This window comes from Mustela nivalis, assembly GCF_964662115.1.
Source record: "Mustela nivalis genome assembly, chromosome: X".
Taxonomy (NCBI): domain Eukaryota; kingdom Metazoa; phylum Chordata; class Mammalia; order Carnivora; family Mustelidae; genus Mustela; species Mustela nivalis.
The window spans coordinates 102,835,210-102,858,566 of record NC_139040.1 but is presented as its reverse complement, the minus strand read 5'-3'; positions in this window follow the sequence as shown (position 1 = coordinate 102,858,566).

The window sequence follows — 23,357 nt, the reverse complement described above, 5'->3', positions numbered from 1 at the left end:
TATACAAAGGAAAAGCATATCAAGTGTAATTATTTAATTATTCTGTTCATTTCAACAGCTACTGGCCCAGGAGCTTCTTTCAAGGTTGTCATAAACATTCTTAATCAACAATGCACAGTTCATGGTGCCTCTCATATTCCTTCTCATAAGTAGCAGACTTTGCTGCCTTGTATACAGCAGGACACTGAGGTTCATTATGTTTTGTCTAAAAATAGTCATGCTAATTCTGAGGGACTTGGTGCTCTTCACAAAAAGAATAGTTCAATTGTAGAGCTGTCATTTGGTGATTAAAATTGAAATACAGGGACTCCTAGGTAGTTCAGTTGTTAAGCATCTGTCTTCAGCCTGGGTCATGATCCAGGGTCCTGGGATCGAGCCCTGCATTGGGTTCCTTGCTCAGCAGGAAGCCTGCTTCTCCCTCTCCCACTCCCCCTGCTTGTGTTCCCTCTCTTGCTGTGGCTTTCTCTGTTAAATAAATAATATCTTTAAAAAAAATAAAATTGAAATTATTTAATCAAATTACATCCCCAGATTCCATGCGAAAATGGTGGCTGAAAGCTTTAGACTGGATTTATTATACTCTCTTGTGAATCCTCCCCCCTCAATGTTATAAAGTAAAAGAAAAGGAAAGCAATAGGTTATAAGTAGAACAAATAAGCCAGAATTCCAGATGAGGACACATTAAAGTGAGACTCAGGTAGTGTTCATAAAACACTCCTGCCAGCCGCTGTTGTTACTTTACCTCATAGAAGCCATAAGCGAATTTTTGAGATGAATATTTCTATTCTCTTTTAGAATATGGAAACTAGAGATGAAAAATTTAAACATCTTGTGCCCAGAATGGGTATGAAACCTTAACTCGGGTTTTCCAAGACAAATACTCTATCATAACTGGGTTTTGGTGGAGGTTGGGGGGGGATTGTGGAGATTTTTTTCATGTAATTTTTTTAAAAGACTTTTTTATTTATTTGAGAGAGACAGCATAAACAGGAGGGACAGAGGTAGAGGGAGAAGAGAATCCAAGCAGACTCCGTGCCAAGAGCAGAGCGGCTCAATCTCACAACCCTAAGATCATGACCCAAGCTGAAATCAAGAATTAGACGCTTCACCGATTATGCCACCAAGCACCCCCTTTTTTTCATAAATTCTTAATGGACTGTGTAAAACAAAATTCTTAACAGTTATGTTAAGTTCAGAAGATGTTAATGACTACTGTGTGGTGCCATTTGATGGGAAGCACACCAGAAGCTAAGGAGTAAGCCAGTGGACATTGCAGTGTGTTCTGTTAGAGTGGCAAAGGATGATGGAGTGAAGCAGAACTCCAACTTTATACCATGTTTAGGCCTTTTTAAAATTTCCCTCCTGCTCACTGATAATATTTGAATTAAGTCTACTATCTTTGCACTTCCTTCTTTGCTCTAGTTTTCTACACCTTCTGTGTATGGACCTTCCCATCGAACAATCTTTTGTTCTACCATTCTTACCCAGTCTAGTTCTTAATTCTCTGATGTCTTCCTGCCCATCCTACCCACTCTACCCCCTCACTGGTTTCAAATTCACCCATATAGTCCTACCTAAACTTGAACTGCTATTTCCTTTAACATTTTTTCAGTCATCTCCAAAAAAATGATCTGTTGTCTATTTCTCCAGACTCAAAAGAATGCAAACAGGACATGAATAGAATATCAGAGATAATTTCAGACCAGTATTCTTCTACTGTCATTCATCATAACTTCATAACTTGAACTTGTCTCTCTGTATCATCTATTTACTTCTCGATCATCATGTTTTAATATTTTTTTAAAGATTTTTTATTTATTTGACACAGAGAGAGAAATCACAAGTAGGCAGAGAGGCAGGCAGAGAGAGAGAGAGGAGGAAGCAGGCTCCTCACGGAGCAGAGAGCCCAACGCAGGGCTTGATCCCAGGACCCTGGGATCATGACCTGAGCCGAAGGCAGAGGCCCTAACCCACTGAGCCACCCAGGCGCCCCTCGATCATCATGTTTTAAATACAATATCCAATCCCAGAATCAAGTTTTTCTTTTACTTGTCTCTTGCCTTTATCCTTGGAAATTTAAAGTGATGTCTTAAAAATGTCTAATAGTCACCTTGGTAATTAGGATAGAGCTTATGGACAGTTATTCCCTTGACTCTCTTACTTATTTGACTTTCCAACTCTCGGAAGTTATCTATCCTAGGTTACCCTTACCCCTACTATGTATTTTTCATAATTCCTGCAAAAAGGTAAGGAAAGCACACATATGGGTTAGCCCTAAAATTTTGTGTGCTCTCACTGTCTTTTTTACCCTTGCCTTGCTGTACTTTCATCAATTTCATGTTTTCCTAACATGGCAGTTTCCAAAGAACTCTTCAGATCTTTCCAAGTACTTTAATTCCCAAGCCTCATCTCTTCTCCTTATGCTGAGTATATGGCCTCCTTTCCTAGTCTCTGTGGTAATCAAAGAGATGCAAGATTTTGTATGTGAATGTTTACCTGGCCCCAGCTCTGGATGATTAATTTAAAGAACAGAACATACATACATACACATTTCCATAGGCTACACCTGATCTCATGCAGAATGGGTTGCATTGACCTCTAAGCTGATAGAGCCTTGAAAACTATGGAAACCTTGAGGAACTTTTTGCCTTCATATTTATATCCTCAACCCAGTCAATGCCATTTGAACTATTTAACTTATGGAAAAGCAAAACAAACTGGGTTTGAATAATCATTTTGAGAGTCTTTGAATTGGAGTAGTAGTGTTTGTATGCTGGCCTGGCATACAAGTCTTACCTAATATACTTCGATTTTTCTTTTGCCTCTGCCCCTATCTGTCCATATCCATTCTTATCACTCTAGTTCATAACTTTGTCACTTAATGTCTAGACTACTGCAAATATCTACCAAATTGATTTCATAAACCTAAAATATTTTCTTTCATCTTAGACTGCCATAGTATTTTTCCAAAACTATCTTTATGTCATACTTTCACATGAAAATTTCCTACGACTCCCCACTATTCAGTGAATGATGCAAGAAATTACTGACATGAATATACCTTTACAGCCTCAAGTCCCCAGATTTCCCAAAGGCTCAGTGTCCGAGTCAATTTGGAAAATTCCCTATTCTGAGAACTTGCTCTTGTCATCCACTTTCCCTGGATTTATAACCACCTCCAAGTTTACTTATAAATGCACTAGTCATTCTCCAAGCCTCAATTATAATGCTAGCTCCTATTGATTGCCTTTCCTTAATACCCTAGCTTAAAGGAATCCATCACTTTATGGATTCTTAACATTCATCAGTTCTATGGCATTTTCTTCCCTCTAGGGAGCAGCTTCCTGAGCTTGGAGAGAACAATGCTCCAAAGGACTTTGGCCATTTATACTGGTGCATAAAAACAGTATTTGGACTTTAACAGGTGTTTAGGCAAGTGGGGATGAAGAAAAAGCACTCACTAGGATCCCAGAATTGCTGCTAGTTTTAGGTTTCTCACATGGCAAGTTTGACGCTATTAACTTTTACCAGCCTTTGATCCCTAAAGCTCTTTCTAGATTATATGTTTGTTTATTGCATTACTCAGATCAGTTAACCAACATGCTTTCCTCTGAAGCCATCACTGGTTTAAATCCAAAGGAAAGATGGACATTTTAAAATCTATATAAGCATGGTGGAAAAATGGATTTGTACAAAGACATTTTGGCACCACTGATGTCACACCATATAAGCAGATACCTACTTAAAACCAGCTGTACTGAGGTTGATGGGCAGGAAAAAAACTCAGTCAATTTTGGCACTTGAACTTTCTGTTTAGAAATTTAGTGATATCTATTTACTGGAGCATTAACATCCCTGAGAAACTTGTTACATAGTTCTTCATTTAACATAGATAAAAATTTGCACCTACTATTGAAATATTGAGTCAACTCAACTACTGAAGCCTGGGGGGAAAGCCAGCTGTGAAACTGAGGCTAAGAGCGGTTAAGTAGATTGTTTCAAATTATATAATTAGTATTCAACTGCAAAGTCAGTGCTTTGTAGTTCTTGTGATGAATCAAATACAGCACAGCATGTAAGTCTTCCCTTTCTTTTCCTTCCTTCCTGCCTTCTTCCTTCCTTCCCTTTTCTTCCTTCCTTCCTTCCTTTCCTTCTTTCTTTCTTTTGAAGATTTTTATTTTGGGGTGCCTGGATGGCCCAGTCGTTTAAGCATCCAACTCTTGTTTTCTGCTCAGATCATGGTCTCATGGTTCCTGAGATCCAGCCTTTGTGGGCTCCATGCTCAGTCAGGGCAGAGTCGGCTTGAGTTTCTCTCTTCCTCTGCCTCTGCTTCTGCCCTCCATGTTCTCTAAATAAATAAATAAATAAAACCTTAAGAAAATTTTATTTTATTTTTAAGTAATCTCTACGTTCAATGTGGAGCTCAAACTCAGAAACCCGAGATCACAAGTTGTATGCTCCATTGACTGAGACAGCCAGGTGCCGCTAGGTCATTTCTTTTTAGTCTGATGAATTAGTAATACAGCAAAAACAGTAATAACATTTAATTAGCATCTATCATGTTGCAGATACTGGCTTAAGTGCATTAAATATATCATCATACATTCTTCATTGAACAATCTCTGTCCCAAAATGAGAAAACTGAGTTATAGAGCATTTTGGTGACTTGTCCCAGGGATAGTAAGAGCGGGTCCTAAGGTCTGAAAGTTTGCCTAGTTACACTGTACTATCTGTCAAGTAAAAGGACACTTTATTGCTGTTTGTTTTTATGAAGTTAATGTTCTCCTTGTTTGCTCTCTCATTACATTATAAGCTTGACCCAAATTTTAAATGAGAACAATTACATTACTAATATTGCAACTTTATTAGGTTTCACATATTAGGTTCAATTATCTTTGAAATAAATTACTTTGTTCTTTCATAAGGTCAAGATTAATGACCTGTTAATTTGAGAATTATTATTTTCTCTGTTTTTTTTTTTGTTTGTTTTTTTTTTGTCGAGCAAAATGTTACACCTACTGGGGAATATTATTGTAAGTATGTCTTTTTTGCATATAATTAATCTTAATTAACAATTTACCTTTAACAAAAATTCATGAGTGTATTTTCAGTATACTTGCCTGTATTCAATTTCATCCAACTAGAGAAATACAGGAAACACTGAACATGAGCACTATGCTCAAATTCTGCCTTAATAGGTGCATTTTATTTTAAAGAATATATTTATGACATTATGAAATTCACCATGCTATGATATTGCCCTGTGTTTAAAAATAAGCATAAAGGGGGCACCTGGGTAGCTCAGTGGGTTAGGCCTCTGCCTTTGGCTAAGGTCATGATCTCAGGGTCCTGGGATCGGGCCCTGCATCGGGCTCTCTGCTCTGCAAGCAAGGAGCCTGCTTCTCCATCTCTCTCTGCCTGCCTCTCTGCTTACTGATCTCTCTCTATCAAATAAATAAAATCTTTGAAAAAAAAAAAGGAGAAAAAGTAAGCAAAACTGGAATGTAGTCAAATAAGATTAAAAAAAAAACATGTTTCAGCAGAAGAGGAAAAAAATAGAAAATATCATTAAGTAGGTACAATGCAAGGGGTTTTTGAAAACTCCAAATGACATTTCCTTCCTCTCCAAATATGAGCTTTCTTCTTTATAGCCACACTCGAGTTTCTCGGTATTCTTCTACCTAAATGCAAGAGGCCCATCTCTCACCTGGCCATCCTCAGTCTTTAGTTCCTCCTTTCCCTCAAGAGAATATCTCTTCTCAAACTACCAAGAATGATTTCCTATCCTTTACTGCTCCTGGATTAAGCTCAAAGTTACATAATTTAGTTTCTTGAAAATGCCTGAATTTTAATATGTTTAATTTTTTTTCAAGATTGATTGATTGACTGATTGATGGGGGGTGGGACAGAGGGAAAGGAAGAGAGATCTCCAGCAGGGTCCCTGGCCGAGCACAGAGCTGCATTTTACAACCCTGAGATCATGACCTGAGCCAAAATCAACTTAGCTTATTAACTGAGACATCCAGGTGCCCCATCTAATTTATTTTTTTTTAATCTCCCATGTACTGAAAATTAGTTATTTCCCTAACACAATTTCTGACTCCCATTATTAGTCTTCATTGTTCATTTTGTCACATCTACTGCCAAACACAGACTCTGGCACATATAAGGGCTCTCCAACATTAATTGAATGAATGAATAAATACTTGATTTTCAGTATTTTAGCATGAAATTTGGAGATTTCTACCCTCTGGTCTGATCTTCATGAAATAATTTTCTTTCTTTCTTTCTTTTTTTTTTTTCATTATACAAGTTTCTAATTTGGACTTTGGCCCCAGGGGATTCTTTAGCACCTATCAGGTAAAAGCTTCCTATTATGTCCTAGTAACTTCAGCACTGATTTCCCCTTTACTGTCCTGTTTTATCCTCACCATAATATCTTAGGAGATCTTACTTTTTTTGCCTCCAGACCCCTTTTCTCCCTCTTAAATCTGTGCAAATTATTTTTTTGAGGCTGGCACATAAATAATTCAAGATGCGGGTTTATCCAACTGAGAGAAGGAGACAAGAACAATTTAATGATTATTTTAAATTATTAAAATGTGTTATTAACTGGGGGGCCTGGATGTCTCAGTTGATTAAGATTTCAAATCTTGATTTCAGCTCAGGTCATGATATGAGGGTTGTGAGGTCAAACCCCATGTCAGGTTTCATGCTGGGCATGCAACGTGCTTAAAATTCTCTTTCTCACTCTGTTTCTGCCCCTCCCCCAGCTCTCTATCTCTAAAATAAATAAATAAATAAATAATAAATAAATAATAGTTTCTCCTTAATTTTTTTAAGGAGAAACTGTATCTTTAAATTCATTTCTAGACCACTCACAGGATATCCACTCTTTGTAAGAAATAAGTATATGTATTCTCTCCTGCAAATATATTTAAACAAATGCATAACTTATATCCAGTATATATCCAGAGATACCCATATAAGCTTATTTCTTCCTCAATAGTTTTTGTATTTTGTATTATCTAATTCCACAATAAGTAAAGAAACTTTCCAAAAGTTTATGGCAAGAAGCCAATTAGCTTCCTCCATCGGAGTAACTGTTATTTACCATCCTGAAGCACTGAGTAACATGCCTATTTGTTAAATTCAGCGAAGCTCCTGAGCTGAAATATGTAAAATGTTGAACAAAAGAGAATGAAGCCTATAAATTTTGTCATAAAAAGTATCTTGTTCACTTTCCAGTTTTCTTGAAGTCTAGAATCTCTATTGTGGACTATCTGTCCATCAGAGATTATTGAATAACAATCCCATTCCTTTAAACATGGGAGTTACTACATGGAGCAGGGCATGTTGCTCAAGAGGGTAGAAGGCACTGGGTGCCTGGGTGACTCAGTCTGCTAAGCGTCCAACTCTAGATTTCAACTCAGGTCAGGATCTCAGAGTCAGAGTCGTGAGATCAAGCCCCTCATTGGGCTCACACAGAGCCTGGAGCCCGCTTGGGATTCTCTCACTCTCTCCGCCTCTCCCCCAGCTTGTGTGGGCATGCACATTCTCTCTCCCTCTCTCTCAAAAAAAAAAAAAAAAAAGGTAAAAGGCGCAACAGCTAGATAACATAACCATAAAGAATTACCCTTGCTTTATTGAATATTTTTGTTACCTCGCTGTTTAGTCAGGGAAAGCTTTGCTATTTCTTCAAGGCCTCCCACTGGCTGGGCAAGCTATCCTTTCTTTCACTGATCTATACTGGTCTTCCTTTTGAGCAATGTCACTTTTCCTCAAAGGTAATAATTTTCATAATCCTAATGATATCAGAGCATTGCTTTTTTTTTTTTTTTGAAGATTTTATTTATTTATTTGACAGAGAGAGAGATCACAAGTAGGCAGAGAGGCAAGCAGAGAGAGGGGGAAGCAGGCTCCCTGCTGAGCAGAGAGCTCGATGCGGGGCTCGATCCCAGGACCCTGAGATCATGACCTGAGTCGAAGGCACAGGCTTAACCCACTGAGCTACCCAGGTGCCCCAGAGCATTGTTTTAAATATCTTTTCAACCCTAAGGTAGGATACAGTATAAAAAACAGTACAAATGTCTGAAATTGTTGAATCACTGGGATGCCTGGGTGGCTTAATCAGTTGAGTGTCTGCCTTTGGCTCAGGTCATGATCTCAGGTTCCTGGGATCAAGTTCTACTTGATCCTCTCCCTCTGCCTGCTTCTCCCTCTGCACATGCTCTCTCTCTGACAAATAAATAAATCTTTAAAAAAAAAAATAAAATTGTCAGATCACTACATTGTACACTTGAAACTTTGGATGTCAACTGTACTTAAATAATAAATTAAAAATAATAATACAAATTTAACCATTTTACTCTTCTTTCCATTTATTGCCAATATATGTAAATAATCAATAAACAACAAATGATAAAGTGTCCTAAGCCCCAACTCCATACAAGGAAAATCTCTGGAAAACTAGAAAAAAAGTCAAGCACATTGATCAGACAAGTATCCATGACAATGAAACTGACTGGCTAGAATGTTAATTCACTCAGAGAAACATTTAACACATAAAATATTAAAGATGGCAATTTCGTTTTCAAATACACTGAAATCTAATCTATGAAAATCAGTTCCTCCTGCAGGAGTATTAGCTGCTTCAAGTCCTTTGTAAAATAAATTGAGCTTTTGTATAAGTTTATATTATGTACATGTACTATATTTCAAATAAAAATATTATACATATTAATTATATATTATATAGCATATATTATGTTATATGCTGATATATGCATATACCATATTATAATTTAATATTACATATTAACACAAACTGGCAATGAACCACTATTGGAATCCTTACTCTGTCTAACCAAAGCCCCAGCATTCTCAGCTGCTCCATGGGGGAAACAAACAGTTACTCTCAAAGGCTGTCAAAATATTGCTATTTTTATTCCATCCTACTCAAGTACGAATATAATTTTAGAATATAATTTTCTCTTGGCAAAAAAGGACTCCAGGCACATTTTATCATCTTTGTTCATTGATTACTTTCATTCTGAGAGAAGTATCTGGGTTGTGGCAATCTCATTAGAGCAAATCAGGAGAAAGAATTATTTGATCAAAGTGTGTTGTTTTATTAACAGATATCCAGAAAAAACATGCCTGCTTTTGCTCGCACATAAACAGATTGAAGTGAAAATCTTTAGAATAGAAAATTTATGTAAAATGAAATGTTTAGAATAGAAAATTTAAACATCGCAATAGTAATTATTAATGTTATCGAAGATAAAGAATCTCTAGCTATTTTACAGTCAACAAAAGTGGAAAGACAAGTTAAAGTATAAAGCTTCTGTCCAAAGCTTTATGCTATACACCATTCCCTTTTCCCTAAAACTATTTACCTCCTAATGATACTGAGTCTGAAAGTGAAAGCCAAGGACATTCTTAAGTGTACATTTTCCAACTCATGAAATGTTCATGAGTAAAGACCCTAAGGAATGCCCGGTGCCAGCCTCTCTCCTTTGCCAGTCCCAAAAGGAATCCATCATAACAGTGGAATTCATGGTAAGATAGTTTTATTTTTGAAGATGTACTGATGAAATAACATGTATCCTTTCTTAAACATCTCAAATCATTCTATCTGAGTAACAAACATAAATACTCCTATTATCATATATTATAGATAAGAAGCCACTTCTGGATTAAGAGATTCATTCATCTGTATCCACATCCCTTCAGATGTAAAATAGCAGAGGCAGAAACCATTTTTATTTTTAGGAACTGGGAAATTTTACTGGCCACATTATGCCATCATACCATCATTCCCTTTTAGGGACATGTTTTCTCAAAGTCCTTTTCTATTCTACATAGGTGCAGATGCCATCCATGTCCTGCCGTTCTCCTGGGCATTTAAATACTCCCTGTAGGTCAATGGCTTTGTTGGAAAACTTGTTTCTCCTTGAGGGCTTTCTCATAGGAGAGTGCTCAGCCCTTGCACGGATCAGGCCAGAAGTGGCAGTTAAAGCCTGCAGGAGCAGTTCTCAACTGATGATGGATGGGAATTAGTAAAGAAATCACCCAGATTCCTTGCTCTTTGGTTAGAATAATTCTGAGCTAAATTCTTCCAGAGGTCCTCAGCAGGATTAAGCCCCAACTGCCCACAGTGATACCCTGCTCTTTTAAAAAAATGTTTCTTTAAAAATTTTAAAATTTTTATTGAAGTATAGTTGACATATAATATTAGTTTCAGGTGTATAATAGAGTGATTCAACAATAATACACTACACAATGTTTACCACGATAAGGGTATTAACAGTATTTTGACTGTATTCTCTATGCTATACTTTTTAAACCTGATAACACACTTATTTCATAACTGGACTTTTGCACTTCTTAATCCCCTTCATTGAAATACCCCAAATTGGTCTCCTCTCTTCACTGTCTCCTACTCCCCTATCTATACTTCGTGAGATCACTTACTAAATAAACTATTTGTGGGGGCACCTAAGTGGGCTCAGTCAGTTAAGCAACTGACTTCAGCTCAAGTCATGATCTTGGGGTCCTGGGATCTAGCCCTGTAGTGGGCTCCCACTCAACGGGGAGTCTGTTTGTCCTTCTGCCTCACCCTCTGCCCTCTCTCTCTCAAATAAATAAATAAAATCTTATGAAATAAATAAATAAACTATTTGTTCTCAATGCATAGTCTCAATATCTGCTTCTGGGGGTATACAACCTAAGACATCCTTTCAAAACAATCAGGTGAGATCCTCGTCCTAGGTCTCATGCTTGCCAGGGCCTCTGTCTACCCTTTTGTCTTTGCCACTCCCCACAGGGCAAGAAGTCCAAGGATCCAATGGAACATGTCCATCCCCACCCACATTTCAGGCACCTGTAATACAAAGATTCCTTACTAAATGGCCTGACCCTGCTTCCAGCACTCGCACAGGACTCTTCCTGATGGTAGACTCTTAGGCCCAAGAGCAAATGAAGGGAGGCCTGTTAGAGGGAACATGTGAACTGAGAGCATGCTGACTAAGATACCCATATAATTCAACATCAGGTCCCCCACAAAATGGGTTAGACTCCATAGTATCCCTCAGGTCTCTGAATGTCTCTTTTGTAGTTTTCTACTTTCTCTTTTTATGCTGAATTCTGGATACTTTACTCAAAACTTTGTTACAATTCTCCATTTCTGTCACCATCTGCAAATATCTACAACTTATTACATTCATTGAATACTTAAAAAAAATATCAGTGCCTATATTTTTCACTCAGAAATTTCCAATTCTTCCTGTTATTTTTTTTAAAGACTTTTATTTATTTACTTGAGAGAGAGAGAGAGAGAGTGAGAGAGCATGAGAGGGTCAGGAGCAGAAACAGACTCCCTGCTGAGCAGGGAGCCAGATGCAGGACTCTATCCAGGGACTCCAGGATCAGGACCTGAACTGAAGGCAGTGGCTTAACCAACTGAGCCACACAGGCGCCCTTCCTGTTATTATTTTTTTAAGTCTTATTGGTCTAGGGCACCTGGGTGGCTCAGTGGGTTAAGCTGCTGCCTTCAGCTCAGGTCATGATCTCAGGGTCCTGGGATCGAGTCCTGCATCGGGTTCTCTGCTCCGCGGGGAGCCTGCTTCCTCCTCTCTCTCTCTCTGCCTGCCTCTCTGCCTACTTGTGATCTCTCTGTGTCAAATGAATAAATAAAATCTTTAAAAAAAAAAAAGTCTTATTGGTCTAAAGATTTTATTTATTTATTTTATTTTGAGAGAGAGAGAGAGAGAGAGAAAGCATGCATGCACAAGCATGTGAGCAGGGGGATGAGCAGAAGGGGAGGGGGTGAGAAGGAGAGAGATCACCAAGCATGGAGCCCTTCACAGAGCTCCATCTTATGACCCTGAAATCACGATCTAAGCTGAAACCAAGAGTTAGACACTCAACCAACTGAACCACCTAGGTGCCCATTTCCTGTTATTTTTAATAGGGTCATTTTTCATTACTATTTTTTAAATTATCGTTTCAATTTCATTTTTTCATCTCTTCACCATTTTAAAAATGCTTATATTTTATCTCACATTTGTGTAATATTTGCTCATGTCATTTGGGCCCTACTCCTTCTGAACATTCGATCCATGATTCTTTCTTTTGATAGACTGTTTCTTTATGAGCTTTTGTGTTCATTTTTTCCCCCTCTGTACAGCGTGGATTGTATGAGTGCCTCTCTTGAATTATTTTATGTTTGTTTTTACCAGTAATCCTAGGGGATATAGCAGTCCCTAGACTAATTTCTATGTAAAGTCCTTAGCTTGGGGTTCCTGATCCATTCAAGTGGAATAATACAAACCAAGAGTGCATTGGATGAACATACTGCCCATGTTACCTCTTGGGAAATGCTTTTTCTCATCTAGTGGTCAGATAAAGATGCACAAAACAGAGTGCTTATAAACTTTTGTTGAATTTTATCTAATCAATTATTTCACAAAGGAATACCTATTTTAAAGTTCCAATTTTATGCACAGTTTTCAGTTACAACTTTCATTTTCCCATGAAACCCAAGACCTTATCTCATGTTCTCTCTGGTCATGAGGTAAGCCATTTGACTGCCAAAACAAATGCCACCTCTTCCTGAATCTCTGCCCTGCCTTAGACATGCTTCTCTTGTTTCTATCATCTCTATTTTATAAATTTTGTTTCAAATCGAATCAAATATCCACGATGACAATTTTAATTATTTTATGTGAATAATGCAAATATCATTATAGCAATACATGTTCTATTTATCCAGTGCTACAACAGTGCCTCAAATATTCTAAGAATGTTAGCAACTTGTTGTCATTATTGTGGAGCGATTTTCAAGTATTGCTTTACTCACCATTGCCTGTAATATAGCCAACATAATTATTTTCTCCATTTTACAGATAGTGAATATAAGGCCTACATAAATTTTGTTTCAATTTTCAGATCAATAAAGCACATCAGGATTGTTAAAGATGATGTGAGGAAGGTTTCTATTAACCTTGTAATATTGTAACCACACTAATGTGAGTTTGTTCCTTGGTGACTTACAGATAGAAACTACACTTGGTGTGCACTTGGTGGTGGAGTTATCATACAAAGAAAACTTTATTTGCAGCAAATAAGGAGAATATGGGGAATAAATTCCAAAGCCTGACTCCCCAAGCAAGGGTGAATTAGTTCCTTTTATTTAAGGTTAGGATGAATATTTAGAAAGGGAAGACTTGTCATCATATGTAGATAGGCAGAAGGCAGAAGGTCACTCAGGTGCTTTAAGGAAACATGCCTAGACATACATTGTATGTTATATAAATGAGGCTGAGGCTCCTCCTTGCATGGAGATTTTAATATTATAGTGAGGTAAAGGTAATTGCACAGGTCACTCTATGGTCTGTCTGCGCATGAATGAGCTGGGTGTTAAGTTCACCTTGCCCTGGGTGGTCTGGACCCAAAGGAGCTCCTCCTCTGGGCACTTACTGCCTGAGGGTCAGTTTCAGTTTCATCAAGGGATGCTATGCCCAGGAGACCTTTTGCCCAAGTTAGGAGATAAGCTGGACAGAAAAGTTTAAGGAAAAATATGGGACAAAGATTGGTGAGTACAAGCAGGTGGGCAGTAAAGTCAGGTCTTGGGGTCTAATGACAATATTTTAAAATCTGGTGTGGCATCTATCCACTCCTTCTTAATGCTTCCTGTGTGTGTGTGTGTGTGTGTGTGAGAGAGAGAGAGAGAGAGAGAGAGAGATTATTCTCTGACTTGCTTTCATATGAACTTTAAAATTCCTAAAAGAAAACAAAAGTAATATTTTTAGGAAAATCTATAGACTTTTTTAATGTGTAATGCTGAAAATAGATAAGAAGTATTCCACTCAAAAAGCTAGAAAAGGACTAATGTCACCAAGACAGTGAAGTAAGACACCCACCCCTGTCCCCCAACAAAGATCCATGATTGGGCAGCTAACCCCAAACAAAAACAGCTCCACTCTGGGAGAGCTCAGGAGTCAACTTAAGAATCTTCAGCATATAGTAGAACAAAAATCTGAGAATAATTGCACGAAAAAGGAAAAAAGGAAAGTGCTTCCTTTTGTCTGCCTAACCCCATCCCCAACCCAGCACAGCTCAGTCCCTAGAGGGAACTTCCTAGCTAGAAAGGGAGAGCTGGGTGAGTGACCAGCTTCCCCAGATTTCCCAATGCTACACAAAGGACCCCACTGAGTTTACCTGCAGCTAGCTTCTCCAACTGTGTACCCGTACTTCACCAGCTTGATTCCCAACACCAGCCTCCTCTGCTGCGCATGTGCCCAAGGCTAGAGCTTGCAGTCAGCTGCGCATGTGCCCAAGGCTAGAGCTTGCAGTCACAAGTCAGAAGGAGAAAGACAAATAGTGTATGTTCTCACTTATATGTGAAATCTAAAAAAGCTGAACTTAAAGAAACAGAGTAGAATAGTGATTGCCAGGGGTTGGGGGTGGTGGGGAAAAAGAGGAGATGTTGACTAAAGGGTACAAATTCCAGCTATAAGATGAATAAGATCCGGGGAGCTAATGTACAGCATGGTGACTGTAGTATATACTTGAACATTGTTAAGAGAGTATATTTTACAGTTTTTTTTAAAGATTTTTATTTATTTATTTATTTATTTGACAGAAAGAGAGAGAGAGTGAGCACAAACAGAGGGGCATGGCAGACAGAAGGAGAGGGAGAAACAGGTTCCCCACTGAGCAGGGAGCCCGATGTGGGATGTGGAGCTTGATCGCATCCTGGGACCATGATGTGAGCCGAAGGCAGATGCTTAACTGACTGGGTCAGCCAGGTGCCCCAAGACAGTAGATGTTAAATGTTATCAACACACACGCACACACACTGGTAATTACATGAGGGGATGGAGGTGTTAGCCAAACTTCTTGCAGTAATAAGATTTTATAATATATACAGGTATCTAATCATCACACCGTACATCTTAAACTTACATGTATCAAGTCGGTAACATCTCAATAAAGCTGAAAAAAACATTAAAAAATGAAAAGGAGGGTATCATTAAGAACCAGAAGTTGGGATAAGGCATGAGGAAGACTGAGGTTTTCAGTCAGTGATGTCTCAGTGTCACTCTCATGTCTGTTGTTAGCTCTTTTAAACATAACTGATCCACGTAGGGACAATCAAGGCTAGACTAACTTTTTGACTCTCGTGACTCCTGGAAATGGAAAGGCCTACGTATTGTTTGGATTTCAGCTTTCACCTGTGGACTTCTAGAGCGGCTTCTAGCAAGGGATGTTCTTGGTCACAGGGTATAATCCATTCCTTTCCAGGACCTCCCACTGCCTTTAACTCACTTGTAAGGGTTATTCCAGTTAAGATTGCGGTCCATGCTGAACGTAGAGACCAAAATTCTGTTCTCATCTCTTTCCTTTCACCACAGGAGCACATGAGATGTGAGAGGGAGGAAAGGAGAGATCTGGGCTTGAGGTCCCTTCTACTGCCAGGTAAAGAGTATATACGGAACAAATGAGCTCTCTGATCAAATTGGACTTAACTTCTGCCAAAACATGAAGCAGAGCTTGTTTGCATATCATTTCCTAAGTGCTGTTTAAATAAAGCAGCTGTTTCAATTAGTGATGAACATTTTGGGATCAATAAAACTGCTCAAAGCATTAGCACACAAGATTAGAAGATGATACATTTGTTAATGAAAGTATGGGTGACCCCAGCTCAACCTCGATATTAAAAAATACATAAATGCTACCCTCTGTGAAAGAATTTCATTACAAAAGGAACTTCACTACTGTTAGAAATTAACCTGTATATACACAGCAAAGGAGTCACCCATGAATCTTCAATTTGTTTTTTATGGACTATGTAACAGTTCACACTACCAGGTGTAATGGAAAATTTGAACTGGGAAATAAAGGACTGTTTTATGTACTCATAAACTCCTCTTTCTGGTGGTTTGAAAACATGGCCACAAATCTTTTGACATTGCCTGGAATGTGGTGACATGGTGGGCCGGGTTTAGTGATTTCATCCTAATGTAGTATGCTAACATGCAGCAGAAGGGAAGTGATGTAATTTCTGACACTAGATCAAGAAGTTTTACAAAATTTCTTGCTTCTTTCTCTGTCTTTTTGACTCATTTTCCTTTAGAACCAAACTGCCATCCTGTGAAATAGGCTGGGCCACATGCAGAGGCCATCTGTAGGTGTCTAGGTCAACAATCTCATTGTCCTGTCCATCATTCTACCCATCTTTTCTAAATCTTCAGTGATTTCATGAAACAAAATAAAGCTGTGTTCTCCTTATAATTTTAAACATGGTGATACTTGTCTCCTAAATAGGCTTAAACAGTTCAGAATAGGCCAAAAGTAATATAAAAGTCATTTATCTAAATATAGTCATTGTACAGGTAAGGAAACTAGGACTCGCAGTGAGAAGAAAGATGTGGGCAGAGTCCTCCAAAGTTTCATGAACAGGACAGGCTGAGGACCAGCCTTTGGGCCTCCCACTCTGCCACTAATCCCCAGGGCTTGGCATTCTGTCTACTGTCATAACCATCTTTTGTTGAATATTTCATTTACTAGTATACTACACACAAAAGTCAGAGATGAAGGGGTGCCTGGGTGGCTCAGTCAGTTAAGCATCTGACCCTTGATTTTGGCACAGGTCATGATTTCAGGGTTGTGAGATGGAGCACTGCATCGGATACCCTTTGCCCCTTCCCCTGCTCTCTTCTTTCTCTCTCTAAATATATATATATATATATATATATATATTAATTAAAATAAAATAAAATAAAATCTTTAAAATACGTCTAGCATGAAGACAAAGGAAAGCTTTTGCTTGAGGTACTAACAGGTTCTTAAGGCATTTGGGGAATTGCAATAACCCTCAGCATTATCACACTCAGGGCTACTCCCAGCATCACTGTCATAAGTAAAAAGGTAAATAACTGACGACACAAAACTCAGAACACTTCTTTGTCTTCACTAAATCGTACAGATTCTTAAAAATTATGGCTATCTAATTGATATGCAAAGACCACAGATGTATTTGTATGTATTGACCTTTTATATTGTTTCAAAGTTTTAAAACATGAGAAAAATCCAAAAAGGAAATTCACAATCATTCATATTTCAACCACTCACGTTTTCAGTAAAATGATACATTTTCACTTTCAAACAATGACGAGAAGAATAAATTTGATAATGTAATAATGACGATGGTAATAATAATAATAAACCTAATAGAAGACTCAAAAGTAGGTGGTCAAAAGTTAGGACTGAATAGATACTCTCTCCAAAAATGATGCTTTCTTTTCTTTTAATTAATTACTTTTCTATTAACATATAATGTATTATTTGTTTCAGGGGTACAGGTCTGTGATTCATCAATCTTCATAGCACTCACCATAGCACATACCCTCCCCAGTATCCATAGCCCAGCCATCCCATCTCTCCCACCCTTCTTCCTTCTAGCAACCCTCAGTTTATTTCCTGAGATTAAGAGTCTCTTATGGTTTGTCTCCCTCTCTGGGTTCATCTTGTTTCATTTTTTCCCTCCCTTCCCCTATGATCCTCTATCTTGTTTCTCAAATACCTCATTATCAGTGAGATCATATGATAATTGTCTTTCTCTGACTGACTTAAAGTAATCTCTAAGCCCAATGTGGGGCTTGAATTTACAACCCCAGGATTGAGAGTCATATGCTCTTCTGACTGAGCCAGCTAGGTGCCCCCCAAAATGATGCTTTCTTTTTTTTTTTTAAGATTTTATTTATTGATCAGAGAGAGAGAGGGAGAGAGAGCGAGCACAGGCAGACAGAAAGACAGGCAGAGGCAGAGGGAGAGGCAGGCTCCCTGCTGAGCAAGGAGCCCGATGTGGGACTCGATCCCAGGACGCTGGGATCATGACCTGAGCTGAAGGCAGCTGCTTAACCAACTGAGCCACCCAGGCGTCCCCAAAATGATACTTTATTGAAAAATTCTCTTTTATTAGCTTATGTTTTCCACATTTTTTTCCTCATAATATTATAAGGAGTATTCTGCAGCTGTAAACTCTGGTTGCATTTCTGAAAATTAATTAACAGATAACAACCTTAATAGAAGCAGCTATGTCCCTTAAAAGATTCTTTGGTTTTAGAATCCATCAACTCTAGCCAAATCACTCTTCTCTTAGTATTTGTGATTGCTTTGTTCAACAAGTTGTCAATTAATATTTGGCTGCTGAGGCACTGTTTACCTGATCTATTTTATGAAAAAAGAAAAATAAAGAGAAAAGATCTGCTTACTCAGACATCTACTTTTGCCTGAATTTGGTTTTGTATAAATATATTGGCTATTTCTAAGAAAAATTCTTTCCACAACATCTTCTCGTTTTCTCCATTTGATTTTTATGAATAACACCATCTTTTTGTACAACATTCTTTTTTAAACATTTTTTTTAAAAGATTTTATTTATTTATTTGACAGATAGGTATCACAAGTAGGCAGAGAGGCAGGCAGAGAGAGAGGAGGAAGCAGGCTCCCTGCTGAGCAGAGAGCCCGATGCGGGGCTCGATCCCACGACCCTGGGATCATGACCTGAGCTGAAGGCAGAGGCTTTAACCCACTAAGCCACCCAGGTGCCCCTTGTACAACATTTTTAATGAGATTATATACCCCAACTCCTATATTATTCAGTGCTTTACTTCTACTTGCTGAGATTTAGGTTGGCAGTTTAAATAATAACTTTTTTTTTTAAAAAAGTAAAGAATTATACCTGCTTTATGTCACCCCCACACACACATACTTAAATGTATTTTGAGGGTTTGATGTACACTTTACTTCAAGGCTTTCATAAACATAACAGTAGGATATTTTTGCATTTGTAAGAAAGATCATACACAAAGCAGACAGAACAAAAAAAGAATAAAGATATTTTCATATACACACCCAAGTGGCTATCTAAAGGGTAATAAAAATGGGATATTTGCTACATTTTGTGCCACTTTGCCTCTGGGAAATTGAGTTATTTTAAGCAAGGGGCTCTAACCTGGGGTCCTAGAACAGAGTGGGTATGTGAAATCCCATCTTTATTTTCACTGACTCTTAACTGCAATATAGCATTCCCAAACCACAGTGATATTAGTTGTGCCTATAACTTGGTCACCCAGAACTATAGACGTGTTTATACCACATTTCAGTTGTTAAAGATATCTTGAAATATTGTCTATATTTATCACTACTTTTAAAGTATGACAGTTATATTAATATTAGCCCCACCATAACATCTTATTATGCATTGTGTTAACGAAGAAGTACACATTTTAATGTATCATAACATTTTTACTTTTTGATAACCTACTGGAATATTATTAGTTTTTTCTATAATCCTTGCATCCCCCCCTTACTTTAATTAAGTAGACTCCACTCCCAGCATGAAGCCCAGTGCGGGGCTTGAGCTCATGACCCCGGGTTCAGGACCTGAGCCGAGACTGAAATGGACACTTAACTGACTGAACCACCCAGGCACCCCTATAATTTTTATATCTTACCTTATTTATGTATGAACAACTTATTCTGTGAAGAGGCATAGGCTTCACCAAACTGCCAAAGAGGCTGATGGCATAAAAAAAGAAATTCCGAACCAGAGGAAGAGGATCAAAGCAAATTATTACAACTCCCTCTTTTTTTTTTTTTTAAATATTTATTTATTTATTTGATAGAGAGAGATCACAAGTAGGCAGAGAGGCAGGCAGAGAGAGAGGGGGAAGCAGGCTCCCCGCTGAGCAGAGAGCCCGACGTGGGGCTCGATCCCAGGACCCTGAGATCATGACCTGAGCTGAAGGCAGAGGCTTAAACCACTGAGCCACCCAGGCACCCCCAACTCCCTCTTTAAAAAAAAAAAAAGAAGAAGAAGAAGAAGAAGAAGTTGACTTATTTGAGAGAGAGAGAGAGAGAGAGAGAGAGAGAGAGAAAGCAGCGCAGGGGTGAGCGCCCGTAGCAAGAGGCGTTGTGAGGGAGGGGTAAGTAGAGGAAGAGGGACAAGGAGACTTCTGCTACGCGCAGGGCTCAACCTCCACAACCCTAAGATCATGGGCCCTGAACTCGCCAGGGCACCTGAAACCAAGAGGCAGAGGCTCAACCCTTTGAGCCACCCAGGTACTACTACAATGCCCTTTTATCTGCAGTTTTGTTTTAAGCAGTTTTGCTTCCCCACTTTCGGTTACCTGCAGTCTACTGGGAAGCAGAAGATCCTCTTTCTGACGAATCATCAGAAGTCAATAGTAAACTACTGCTACGTCACGATGCCTGCGCCGTTTTTCTCAGGTCGCCTCTTCGCATAGGCATGTTATCATCTCGCACCATCACAAGAAGGGTGAGTACATATAATAAGTTATTTTGAGAGAGAAAGACCACATTCACATTACGTTTATTATAGCATTTTAAGGTGGTTTGATTTTATTACTAGTTTTTGTTGTTAACCTCTTACTGTGCCTAATTTATAAATGAAACTTTACCCTGGGCAGGTATGTATAGGAAAAACATAGTAATGGGGGTGGTGGGATACGTGAAAGAGATGAAGGGGATCAGAAGAGGTACAAACTTCCAGCTATAAAATAATGAAGTCACAGGAATGAGAAGCATACGGAATGTAGTCAATATTGTAATAACCCTGTATAGGGACAGATGTTAACTACCCTTACTATGGTGAGCTTTAGTAGTGTACATAATTGTCAAACCACTATGTGTTACTCCTGAAACTAATATAATATACCAACCATTCTTCAATTAAAAAACAAAGCAAAACATAGTGTATATAGGTTTCAGTACTATCCATGGTCCCAGGCATCCACTGCGGGGTCTTGGAACTTATCCCTGGTGGATAAGAGGAGACTCCTGTACTTAGTATGTGCACTTGGCCTGTGATCTGCTCTAGTTTCCTAAGAGACTTGCCTAATTCTAATTGCTAATTCAGTGCAGTAAATGAAAAATTTTAAAATCATGGCTCTCCAGAATCCAGCTTTTAAAGTGAGTTTTTACTAAGGGTCAGAACCCACATAAAAATCTTCACTGTAGCATTCTTTCATTTGACTGACTATTCTGGGCCAAGCTACTTTGGGACATGGGATGAATGATGAAGCCCCTAAGCTCATGTACCATTTCTTCCATAAAAATGCAGGCTTGCAAGAAATAATTACAATGCAGAATGATAAACACTTCAACACCTTTTCAGCCTTCATTCATACTATCCTCTGCCAACCCTGTGGTCCATATGCACAAACATGGCTTGTGCTATGGCTTTGTTGTGTTCCCATTGCTTCTGTTATTCTTTCTGTGTTCCCTTTCCTTGAAAGGAACATCTTTCCCTTCTTCTGCCTGGCCATTAAGATCTTATTCATTTTTCAAAGCCCCATTTGTATCTGATAAATAAAAGTAAGAGAGTATAGTATATGCATGAAAAAAGGGTTTAGTACCTCATAACTCTCCTTAAATATATTTTCCTCTCCCATGAAGTTCTCTTTAATATCTAGTGATAGTCTTCTTTTATCAACTCATAGATCACTTCTTTTTCAACTAGCGTATAATACTGAAAGCATCCTGCCTTGTGCAACTGCAAACATTTGTGTATTTTTTTTTCTGCTTGATGGTGGGCTCCTTGAGGACCAGATATAACTGACTCATCACAGTATTCGTCAGTACAAAAAAATGCTTGAGATACCACCTACTATGGATTTGTTGAATGAGTACATAAGTCAATATTTCTGGAAAGAAGAGCAAATCATATTAGTGTAGAAAATTATTTTCAAAAGAGTCATTTCTGAGCATAGCTGATCCATTGATCAGTTTTTTTTTTTTTTTTTTAATTAGATTTTTTTTTTTTTAATTTTTTTTAAGATTTTATTTATTTATTTGACAGAGAGAGATTACAAGTAGGCAGAGAGGCAGGCAGAGAGAGGAGGAAGTAGGCTCCCTGCTGAGCAGAGAGCCCGATGCGGGACTCGATCCCAGGACCCTGAGATCATGACCTGAGCCGAAGGCAGTGGCTTAACCCACTGAGCCACCCAGGCGCCCCCCATTGATCAGTTTTAAATTGTGTCTAAAACTAGTCCTTGCCAGCCAATTCTTTTGGGATTAATTAGAATAAGAACTTGTTAACTATTCTTGCTTATGTGAATGCTTCATATTCTCATAAAGTAAAATGTGTGATGAATATAAATTCTACTTCCAACACTATTTACATTTTTTAAAGTTTATTTATTTTTTAGTAATCTCTACACCCAACGTGGGGCTCAAACCCACAACCGGAGACTAAGAGTTGTATGCTCTTCTGACTGCATCAGCCAAGTGCTCTTAAATTTTTAAAATATTTATCTATCACTTATAAAGAACAGTTTATAAAGATGTTTTAATTTTTAAAATAATATTTTCTATTATATTTTTAACAACACCTAAAAGGTAATATCAGTACCATAAAGCTCATTTGAGAAAATATATCCTTTGGGACACATCATGTTTCAGCAACAAATAACATAGAAAATTAGTGGGTTCACTTAATAGTTTAATTCTTGCTCATAGTACATGTTCATCATAGATGGAGAATGTACATTCAGAAGGTACATCCATGCTGAACAAGGATCAGTTGTATATGTGGCAGTTAAGGAAAATCTGAAAAAGCACCCAATGATACTTAATTTGGAAATAATGTACAGCACATTTTCTCACACATTTTTGGCCAAAGAAGTTATAGATTCACATATAACCTCAACATTGGTAAGAAAATATAGTATTACCATGTGCCTCAAAAGAGAAGAACATGAATTTTTTAAAAAAAGTTCTAATAGCAATCCAGTCATTTTATGAGGAATTTTTTTTTAAAGATTTTTATTTATTTATTTGATAGACAGACAGAGATCACAAGTAGACAGAGAGGCAGGCAGAGAGAGAGGGGGAAGCAGGCTCCCCGCTGAGCAGAGAGCCCTATGCGGGGCTCAATCCCAGGACCCTGAGATCATGACCTGAGCCGAAGGCAGAGGCTTAAACCACTGAGCCACCCAGGCGCCCCTATGAGGATTTTTTTTAACCTTTTCTTATTTCTTAGTGTTACCTTGTCAGTTAAACCTAGAAACCAGAACAGGGGTTTTTGTTGAGACAATGTAATGTTACTACATTTTAGATTACATATAAAAGTTAAATGTAGAGATACCATACAGAACTTCCATTCTAGTTTTGATTTTAAATATGCAATCTTACCTCTATTTGTGCCTGGAACTTTCTTCAAAGGCAAATAATAAGAGCTTTAAGAAAACTGTGATCTTGCAACATTACTATTATTTTATTAAGAAATATTTAAAGATCGAAAGGCCTCATTATGCCAATGAAAG